Below are 7,309 nucleotides of genomic sequence, written 5' to 3' on the forward strand. Positions count from 1 at the left end.
CAGAAGCTGGAAAGTACCCAGATTCCCTTCAACAGATGAATAGATTCAGAAAATGTGGTACATATACACAATGGAATATTACTCAGCTATCAAAAACAATGACTTTATGAAATTTATAGGCAAATGTTTGGAACTGGAAAAAATCATCCTGAGTGAGGTAACCCAATCACAGAACAACACACATGGTATGTACTTATTGATAAGTGGATATAGCCCAAATGCTTGAATTGCCCTAGATGCACAGAACACATGAAAGGAGGGATGACCAAAATGCAAATGCTTCACTCCTTCTTTAAAAGGGGAACAAGAATATCCTTGGCAGGGAATAGAGAGGCAAAGATTAAAACAGAGACAGAAGGAACACCCATTCAGAGCCTGCCCCACATGTGACCCATACATATACAGCTACCCAATTAGACAAGATGGATGAAGCAAAGAAGTGCAGGCCGACAGGAACCGGATGTAAATCTCTCCTGAGAGACACAGCCAGAATACAGCAAATACATAGGTGAATGCCAGCAGCAAACCACTGAACTGAGAACGGGACCCCCATTGAAGGAATCAGAGAAAGGACTGGAAGAGCTTGAAGGGGCTCAAGACGTCATATGAACAACAATGCCAAGCAACCAGAGGTTCCAGGGACTAAGCCACTACCCAAAGACTATACATGGACTGACCCTGGATTCTAACCTCATAGGTAGCAATGAATAGCCTAGTAAGAACACCAGTGGAAGGGGAAGCCCTTGGTCCTGCCAAGACTGAACCCCCAGTGATCGTGATTGTTGGGGGTAGGGCGGTAATGGGGAGAGGATGGGTAGTGGAACACCCTTATGGAAGGGGAGGGGGAGGGTTTGGGGTGATGTTGGCCTGGAAACTGGGAAAGGGAATAACAATTGAAATGTAAATAAGAAATACTCAAGTTAATAAAGATTAAAAAAGTAAAAGCAATGACTTCATGAAATTAATAATTAAATAGATCAAACTAGAAAGTATCATCCTGAGTGAGGTAACCCAATCACAAAAGAACACACATTGTATGCACTCACTGACAAGTGGATATTAGCCCAAAATCTTGGAATACTTGAATTACAATTCATAGACCATATGAAGCTCAAGAAGAAGAAGACCAAAATGTGGACACTTCAGATCTTCTTAGAAGTAGGAACAAAATAATTATGGGAGGAATTCAGCAATAAAGAGTGGAGCAGAGTCTGAAGGAAAGGTCATCCAGAGGCTGTCCGACCTGGAGATCCATCCTATACACAGCCACTAAACCCAGTCATTATTCCTGATGCCAAGAAGTGCTTCTTGACAAGAGCCTAATATGGATGTCTCCTGAGAGGATATGTTAGAACCTGACAAATACAGAGGTGAATGCTTGTCACCAACCATTGGACTGAGAGCAGGGTCCCCAATGGAGGAGTTGGAGAAATAACTGGAGGAGCTGAAGGGGTTTGTAACCCCATAGGAAGAACAACAATATCAACCATCCAGACACCCTAGAGCTTCCAGGGATGAAACTACTAACCAAAGAGCACATGCAGAGGGACCAATGGCTCGAGCTGCATATGTAGCAGAGAATGGCTTTGTTGGGCTTCAATGGGAGGCGAGGCCTTTGGTCCTGTGAAGTCCCGATGCTAGTGTAGGGGAATGCCAGGGCAGTGAGGTAGAAGGGAGTGGGTGGGTAGAGGAGCAACCACATAGAAGCAGGGGAGGGAGGAGGGATAGGGGGTTTATGGATATAAAACCTAGAAAGGAGATAACATTTGACATGTGAATAAAAAAATCTAAACTCAGGGCAGAAATCAACCAAGTAGAAACAAAAAGGACTATACAAAGAATCAATAGAACCAAAAGTTCGTTCTTTGAGAAAATCAACAAGACAGATAAACCCTTAGCCAGACTAACCAGAGGACACAGAGAGTTTGTCCCAATTAACAAAATCAGAAATGAAAAGGGAGACATAACAACAGAATCAGAGGAAATTCAAAAAAATCATCAGATCCTACTACAAAAGGCTATATTCAACAAAAATTGAAAATCTGAGGAAAGGACAATTTTCTAGACAAATACCGGGTACCAAAGTTAAATCAGGAACAGATAAACCATTTAAACAACCCCATAACTCCTAAAGAAATAGAAGCAGTCGTTAAAAGTCTCCCAAACAAAAAGAGCCACTGGTTATGTCAGGTTCTCACCAATTAGTGTTAGGATTCCCAAGGATCACCACTCATTATCAAGCTATTTTATGATATGTAAGAATATAATCATAGACATGTGATAGGTAGCTACAGATTTAACCTCCTGCTAGAGTCAGATCACATAAATAATATAAAGTATAATGAATCAATTTAAAATATCCAAATTCAGTATAAAACAGCACAAAATGATAAATAATTATATATTATGTATGAAATAAATGTCATATTGAGTGTTAAACAATGCTACCAAACAAGGGCTTAGAAAACTCTGCACCTTTAAGGTTAAAACATAATTTTCTGAAATGTAAAAAATTATGCTCCCATACAAATATAAACACAACTTTAAAGACTGTTTTTTAATAGTACATGCTATAACTTCTTCAAAATGACAGATATAATTAAACTTTTTCAGAAAATAATAAGTGTTTTTTCTTTATTTTCTCTTTTGTACACAAAGCAGAGACATAAAATATTTTGAAGACATTAAAACTTGAAAATTGAAAACCTAGATAGGTAGATGATTTTTAAACAGCATAAAGCTCTTTTTGGGTGCTTAAATTTTTTATTTACAACCCAAACATTGTCCCCTCATAATCCCCCCTCACAGAGTCCCTTCCCCATTCCCCTCCCCTTAAACTCTGAGAGGTGATCCCCTCTTGTTGTATAGCTGGGTTGTCAAGTAGAAATATTTCTGGTTTTCTGAGAAACTGTTAGATTGAATTCCAGAGACGTTGTGCAAGTTTGCAGTTCCATCAGCAACAGAAGAGTGTTCTTTCTTCATATACTCTCAGCATCTTCAACAAATAGTGCTGGTCTAATTGGATGTTTCTATGTAGAAGAATGCAAATAGATCAATATTTATCATCCAGCATATAACTCAAGTCAAACACTTCAACATAAAACTGAATACATTAAGTCCGGTAGAAGAGAAAGTGGGGACTAGATTTGAATACATAGGTATATAGGTATAGAAGATAACTTCCTGAATAAAATATATAAATAAAGCTCAAGCACTAAGATCAATAATAAAAAAATGGTAACCTATGAAACCAAAAGGCTTCTATAAGGCAATGGGCACTGTCACTAGGACAAAACAGCAGCCTACAGAATGGGAAAAGATCTTTACCAACTCTACATTTGACAGTGGGTTGATATCAAGAGAGTAGACAACAATGAACTAAATAATCCAATTAAAAATAGGGTATGGATCCAAACAGAGAATTTTTGACAGAGAGATCTCTAATAGCCAAGATGCACTTAAAAAAAGTTCAACATTCTTAGTCATTATAGAAATGCAAATCAAATGACTCTCTTATATATTTATTATTTTATTTATTTACATTTCAAATGTCCCCTCTCAGTCTCCCTTCTGCAAACTCCTCCCCCTTACTGTTTGCCCCTTAGAGGGTGCTCCCCTACCCACCCACCCAATACCACCTCACCTCTCTAGCATCCCCATCTATTGGGGCAACAAGCTTCCACAGGACCAAGTGTCTCCCCTCCAGTTCTAAATGGCTAAGATCAAAAACTGAAGTGACAACAGCTAATGAGAACTTGGAGCAGTAGGAATACTTGTCTATTTTTGGTCAGAGTGCAAACTTGTACAATCCCCTTGGAAATCAATTTGGCAGTTTCCCAGAAAATTGCAAATAGTTCCACCTCAGGACCCAAATATGCCACTTTTGGGCATATACCCAAAAGATACTCCATCATACCACAAGAACACATCCCAACTATGTTCATAGCAGCTTTATTTGTAACAGCCAGAAACTTGAAACAATCTAGATGTTCCTCACCTGAAGAATGGAAAAAGAAGATATCATATATCTTCATATATCAAAATGGAATAGTACCAATCTACTAAAAACAAGCACATCACAAAAGTTGCATGCAAATGGATGGAACTGGAAAAGATCATTCTGAGTAAGATAATCCAGACCTAGAAAGATACACATGATATGTACTCACTTATAAGTGGTTATTAGTGCTAAAGTACAGGATACCTATGTTTCAATCCATATACCCTATGAAGCTTGACAGCAAGGAGAAACTAAGGAACACTGCTTCAATCTCACTGAAAAGAGGAAATAAAATAGACTTCTTGGGTGGATGAAGGGAAAGAAATGGGTGGGAGAGAGTGTGGGAAGGGAAACAGGAAAGATAAGGTATGAAGAGTATGAAGGGAGAGAGAACTGAGAGACAAAAATAGGAATCAGATGGCGGCATCTCTCGGATGAACTAGAAACAGGACAAAGGAAACTCCTAGGAACCTATGAGGGTGGCCCTCAGTAAGTAAGGTACTTAGCAATAGAGAATATAGAACCTGAGATGACTGTCTCCTCTAACCAGGAAAAGCTTCTAATGGAGGGATGGGGACACAACCCCACCCACAAAATCTTCAACTCGCAATTTGTCCTGCCTACATGGTGAAGCAGAAATTGATTGAATGGGCAATGAATGACTCACTCAACTTGAGAGAGACCCGTGCCATAAGAGAGAGCCAATCCCCAACACTGCTAATCATATTCAGCTATGCTTGCAGACAGGGGCCTAGCATAACTTCTTTTGGGAGGCTTCACTTAGCTGCTGATGTAAACAGATGCAGAGATCCACAGCTAAACATTAGGTGGAATTTAGGAAATCTTTTTGAAGATGGAGAGGAAGGAATGAAAGAGTCAGAGGATTTAAGGACACTACAAGAAAACCTACAGAATCATCTAAGCTGGGCCCATAAGGACTCCCAGAGACTGAACTCTCAGCAAAAGGGCACACATGGAATCGATCTAGGCCCCAACAGATATACATCTTGGTCTTCATGTGGCACACCTTACAACTAGAGCAGAGGGGGTCCCTGACACTGATGCCTGCCTTTGGACCCCTGGCAGGGCTGCCTTGCTAGCCTCAATAAAAGTAGGTGCACCTAGTCAAACTGCGACTTGATATGCTCAGGTGAGTTGATATCCATGGGAGGCTACCCTATTCTAAACAGAAAGGGAGGGGGTATGGGGAGAAAGGGAAGTGAGAGGCAGGGACGGGGAGAAGAGGAAGAGGAATCTGTGATTGGGATACAAAGTAAATTTAAAAATTAATAAAAATGACATATTCTAAAGGTTCTAAACAGTGGGGAAAGTGCTCTTTTTAATTTATCTGGTAGACAATCTTTGATCTCTGTAGTTTCTAGGGCTTGCTATTAGATACTTCTTTAGCAATTTTCCATGTTCTTCCCTTTTTGTATTCATGAATTATCAAGGAGAACCAAGAGGCTTGATCAGACACAGATTCATTATTTTATAAAGAATATATGTGGTAGAATTTTAATTTTGTAACACTTTTATCTCTATATTTCTGATGGGTGTGTGTATCCATGCATGTATGCATGTGCTTAAGTATATGTGTGTGGAGGTCAGAGAATAAAACAGGTCTTGGGAGTCAATTCTTTTGTACTTCCACCATATGGGATTTGAGGGCTCTCCACAGGTCATCAAACTTCCAGCAAACTATGTCTATCCATGGAAGAAACATCCTACCATCTCTCAGCTTTTAATTTATTAAAACTTTACTGTAAAGAACTTGTAAGTAAGAAAATAGTGCAAAGTGAAATTATCCCAAAGTCTGTATGAATCAATGAACTTCTATACATTTAGAATAGCCATTCTGATAGTATGGACCTTTGCATTGTATAAAATTAGAGGAGAAACCTATACTAGTCCATTCTACTGGGAAACACGGGTTTATCACAGAGAAAAACTGAGAAAGTATTATTTAACAGAACATGTATGAAACTACCCTGTTTAGAAAAGAAAAGGAGGAGGTTTCCAAGATGCCATAGGTATGAATCTATTAAGCCAATACTGATAAATATTAAGAGAAAACAAATAAACACTCTATGTCCTGAATTGTTAGAATGTGTCACCAAGGTCACCTGTTTGCAAACATTATCGCTCTTTTCTCCCCCAGCTCCCCTCTTGTCATTTGTGTGTGCAAATTTTCACTACAGTGTGAAAGCAGTAACATTTCTTTGACCTTAGATGTGTTCCCTTTGCTTTGCATCAAAGACTGCCCTACTGCTGTTAGCTTTGAGCGATTCCCCACTTATTCCATTAGTTGACCAACTAAAGAGATTGTCCATTAAAAATTTTTTATTGAAGCCCTATATGTGAAAAGCACTAAATCCTCAGGTGTTATAAGGATATAGTCCATCTTTCTATAACTTACTTGAAAAGATGGACATAAAATGGATTAAATTTAATTTCTAGACCATAAGACCAAGTTCTTACAAGACAGGTACTGTTACATGTGTATTATAGTACTGACTATTTCTTTTAGTCGTTTTCCTCTTAAAATGTAGATTATTGTAAATCATACTTAGGCAATTCAGGAAGAGATTGCAAGAGATATAATAAAGTGAGCAAATTGATAATTTAAGTAATATGGGCCTTGAAATGTACTGTTATGACTTAGTGGATTTTATTAAGTAAATAATTATTAAAGAAATTAAATCCAATTTTTTAAAAAGTGGGTTATTTTAAAGTTAATTATCAACATAGAATTTAGAGAAGAGAGATTAAATATTGCATGATATCAAAAAGGTAGATAAGGAGCTTTAAGATAGGATAAGGTAGATAAGAAAGCTTAAATTGTTATCTAAAGACAAAGGATCAGCTTCTAGTAGAAGAAATAAAAGGTTAGTGTTAAAGAATTTTCTGAGTTTAGTGAATACTATCATTAAAATTAGTTTTATATATGCAATGATCACCTTGTTGTGATACATGAGAAGGAAAATCCTGTCTTTTGCATCTCTGAAGTATCTTGACTCTGGCTCAAGTGGGGAAGGATCATATACATACACGAAACATTCTATAAACATCCCTATACACATGAACTCTATATAAAAGGTTTGAACTGGTTAATGACATTATTGAAATAAACTTTTATGGTCTTCTGTTTAGAAGTTGGAGAACTAGTGATGCCGCAGACAAGTTTAAAGTCTGAAGCCTAAAAGCCAGGGGCTCTGGTGAAAGTCTCTAACTCTTTTTTAAAATTTTTTATTTATTTTTTAAATCAATCAATCAATCAATCAATTAATTATTACACTCCAGATTTTATTC

This window comes from Rattus norvegicus, chromosome 2 (genome assembly GCF_021556685.1).
Source record: "Rattus norvegicus strain SHRSP/BbbUtx chromosome 2, alternate assembly SHRSP_T2T, whole genome shotgun sequence".
NCBI lineage: Eukaryota > Metazoa > Chordata > Mammalia > Rodentia > Muridae > Rattus > Rattus norvegicus.